Source organism: Sceloporus undulatus, chromosome 6 (assembly GCF_019175285.1).
Source record: "Sceloporus undulatus isolate JIND9_A2432 ecotype Alabama chromosome 6, SceUnd_v1.1, whole genome shotgun sequence".
NCBI lineage: Eukaryota > Metazoa > Chordata > Lepidosauria > Squamata > Phrynosomatidae > Sceloporus > Sceloporus undulatus.
Window position 1 is genome coordinate 70,125,765 of NC_056527.1, and position 4,470 is coordinate 70,130,234.

The following is a 4,470-nucleotide window of genomic DNA, read 5'->3' on the forward strand; positions in this document are numbered from 1 at the left end:
GCTTCAGTTTGTCCTCCTACTATTGGACATACAACCAGAGAGTCATAGAAGCCTACAGTTAGCAGAGACACTGAGGGCCATCTAGTCCAACCCCATTCTGCCATGCAGGAACCCTCACTCAAAGCTTCCCCAATGTGGCAAAGGGTAGCGTTTCAAACTAAGGGCGTGGGGAAATGAGAGATTTACAGGCAAGGGAGGGGTGCCTTAGGAATGTGGGACACATGCAGCACATGACCATGCCAGGGACACTCACAATCCTACTTCCATAGCAACCTTGCAAACATACCAGCATAGCAAGCAGTGAAAGATACATGCCACAATTGCGCAGTTGAGCCATGCAGTTTATTGAGTTGCAGTAGCGCACGTACAGTTATAAACATAAATATAGGGTTTACCTTGCATATTCTCTTCAGCCTCACTGCCATCGCTGGTGGGTGCACTGGCCCGGGAGACAGGTGAGCGGTCACGGTAGCTGCTGGTTGTGGAAGAGGATCCAGCACGAGATGGTGGTCTCCTTCTGGAGCTCCCGGCCCCAGCAGACATTCGTCTGAGCAGGGCGCGGGGGTCCAGACGTCGCTGGCTGCTGGAGGAATCGCCCGAGTCGGGGTGTTCCTCCTGCTGCTCATCTGTATGACAAGGGACAAGGGTCATCTCTGCCCTGTACCCACCCTGGGGCCACATCTTCCCTTTCTCCCATTTCGCCCTCCCTTTCCCCCAGGGGCCCTGGCACATCTTACCGTGAGAGGGCATCAAAAGGTCTTGGGAACATTCAAGCTCCAGGGTCTCCTCCTCCTCCTCCACCACCACAGGTTCCGCTCTGGCTGGCTGGCCCACCGGGACCCTCACACGCTCTCCACTGGTGGCTAGTCTGTTGGGTCTGATGCTTCCATCACTTTTAATGAAAGCATGCAGCTCCTTGTAAAAGGGCAGGGTCGTGGCCTTCTTAGTACCTCTCGCCTGGTTATCTCTGTATTGTTTGTATTGAAATTTCAGCAATTTGCATTTCCGGCGACATTCTTCCCAACTTCTGCTGTGGCCCTTGGCCGTCATGGCCTCCTCCACTTCTTTATATGGCTCAGAGTTCAGGTAGGACTGGTCCAATTTCTCCAGAATATTTGGCTGTGACCATATAGCTATGAGGTCAGCCGTCTCCACATGAGACCAAAACGTCCCTCTCCCTTTTTTCGGGGTGCTGGTGGATGGCTGTGCCATCCTGCCTGGTGGCAAAGGGGAGCCGCCACACAGCTGTGCCAGGAGCAGCCGAACTGTGCCCGTTCCCAGGTGAAAATGGCGCAGGAATGTGTGTAGGGGGTCACTTTAAATTCCAAACTTTTCCTCATCACTTTCTACAACCAAAACATCATATAATCATAGAATTGTAGAGTTGGAAGAGACCACTAGGGCCATCCAGTCCAACCCCCTGCCATGCAGGAAATCCAAATCAAAGCATCCCTGACAGATGGCCATCCAGCCTCTGTTTAAAGACCTCCAAGGAAGGAGACTCTATCACCCTCCGAGGGAGTGCATTCCACTGTCAAACAGCCCTTACTGTCAGGAATTTCCTCCTAATGTTCAGGTGGAATCTCTTCTCCTGTAGCTTGCATCTATTGTTCCGGGTCCTGTTCTCTGGAGCAGCAGAAAACAAGCTTTCTCCCTCTTCAATATGACATCCTTTCAAATATTTAAACAGGGCTATCATATCACCTCTTAACCTTCTTTTCTCCAGGCTAAACATCCCCAGCTCCCTAAGTCGTTCCTCATGGGACATGGTTTCCAGACCCTTCACCATTTTTGTCGCCCTCCTTTGGACACGCTCCAGTTTTTCAATGTCCTTTCTGAATTGTGGCGCCCAGAACTGGACACAATATTCTAGGTGGGGCCTGACCAAAGCAGAATACAGTGGCACTATTACTTCTCTTGATCTAGACACTATACTTCTATTGATGCAGCCTAAAATAGCATTGGCCTTTTTAGCTGCCGCATCACACTGTTCACTCATGTTCAACTTGTGGTCTACTTGGACTCCTAGATCCCTTTCACACATAGTTTCATTCAGCCAGGTATCACCCATCCTATATCTGTGCATTTTATTTTTCCGCTCTAAGTGCAATACCTTACATTTTTCCGTGTTGAATTTCATTTTGTTAGCTTTGGCCCAGCTTTCTAGTCTATTCAGGTCATTTTGAATCTTGACCCTGTCCTCTGGGGTATTAGCTATTCCCCCTAATTTGGTGTCATCTGCAAATTTGATAAGTATGCTCCCAATTCTGTCATCCAGGTCATTGATAAAGATGTTGAATAGCACTGGGCCCAGGACAGAGTCCTGTGGGACCCCACTGGTCACTTCTCTCCAGGATGAAAAGGAGCCATTGTTGAGCTCCCTTTGGGTTCGGCCGGTCAACCAATTACAGATCCATTTAACACTTCCTTTGTCTAGCCCACATTTTACAAGCTTGTTTGCAAGAATGTCATGGGAAACCTTGTCAAAGGCCTTAGTGAAATCAAGATATACTATACATCCGCCAGCAAAACTTACAACTTCCCACGAATCTAGCCGCGCATGCGCACATGTGGCTCTAGGGTTAGGGTTACGAGCCTTAAAATGCGCTGCAGCTGTGCCGCAGCTTCCACACCTGCATGGCAGCTGCAATTAAAGCCTGACTGCAAACCACGCATGTCCCAGGACACCGACTCATTATGCGACGCAGCTGACATGGAGCTTTTAAATGGGCAACTTAAATTTGTGGCGTGGCAATTGTGGCGTATCGGCGCAGCAGCTTATAGACGGAGATGTGCACGTATGCCGCTTATCAAAAAGAAGCGGGGAAAAGCGGCACCATTTTAATGCCGCTTCTTCCCGCTTGGGGCATGTGGGCGGCGTGTTCATGACAGCATTCAGGTAAGGGCCGTCTGAAGGCTACACCTTCATGACGTCATGAACACACCCCTTTTTGCCCGTCTGTAACCCGCATTTATTAAAGAATGAAGAGTTAATTAATCAAGCAAAAGAACATTTAAAATATTACTTTCACGAGAATTTGAATAAAGGAACCAGTATACAAACAGTACGGGATGCAAGCAAGGCGGTCATGTGTGGTTTCTTTATAAAGAAAAATGCAGAATGGAACAAAAAAAGAAATAAAAAATGGAAGAATTAAATAATAAAATCCAAGTAAAAGAACACGAGCTTCTAAAATCTGATAAGAAAGAAGAAACCTACAAGTAAATAAAGGTGTTACAAACAGAACTGGCTGAAATAACCTCGGACCAAACTGACAAAAAATTAAGATATTTGAAGCAAAAACAATTTGAATCCGGAAATAAAATTGGAAAATTATTAGCATATAAAATCAGAAAATATAGGGAAAAGAAAACAATTTTAGAAATGAAAAAGGGGACAAAATTACCACAAATATAAAAGAAATACAAAAGATATTTGAAAACTACTTTCAGGAATTATATAAAGAAGAAAAAAAGGTAAAAATTTCGATGGGAACTTTAGGGAATATATACAAAAACAAGGATTAAAGAAGATCCAAGAAAACATAAAAACATTCTTAATTCAAAACTCTCTGTTACATAAATATTGGAAGGAATTAAGGAATTGAAATTGGGAAAATCCCCAGGGCCTGACGGGTTTACTTCGATCTATTATAAGAAACTGCAAGAAATATTAGCCCCAGTATTGCAAATTGTGGTAAATGAAATACACCAATCTAGAATACCAGATTCTTGGACAAAAGCCTTCATTTCTTTGATACCCAAACCAAATAAAAATCCAAATGAACCCCAAAATTTTAGACCCATCTCACTATTGAATGTTGATTACAAACTATTTGCGGCAATCTTGGCAAAAAGACTTAAAATAGCACTACAGATGCTCCACTTCTGTGGAGACTCTGTGGAAAATATAATAATTAACAAGTATTATCAATTGTATGTTCAAAAGTATGTCAATAAAGCTCACCATATATATATATATATATATATATATATATATATATATATGGCAGCATGTTTACTTAAAAGGGTTTATCCTGGTCAGGTTATCACATCATTTTTTCAGAGTCAGTATAAAAAACAGAAATTCTTTTTTAAAAATAATTTTTATTGAATTTTCTTACATTAAAAAGTACAAACGGAAAAAAAATGTGGAAAAGAGAAAGGGAAGAAAAGAAGGGGGAAAGAAAAAAAAAAGGGGGAGGGGAAGCCAAGTATGAGCCTGTATATTTTACATGCTATATAAATTACAGTTCCATTTGTATCAAGTTTCCATTTTAACATGAACAGTTTAAATATAAATGTCTAGTAACAACTTGCTTACCCCATTACTATTGTTAACTATTCAGTTTCTTTACATAATTATACATATATCTGTATCTTATCTTAATACCACAATTTCTCTACCTTCTCCCATTTGTTCTCAAACTCTTGAGTTGTTCTCCCTGCTGTATACATTGTCAGTCTATC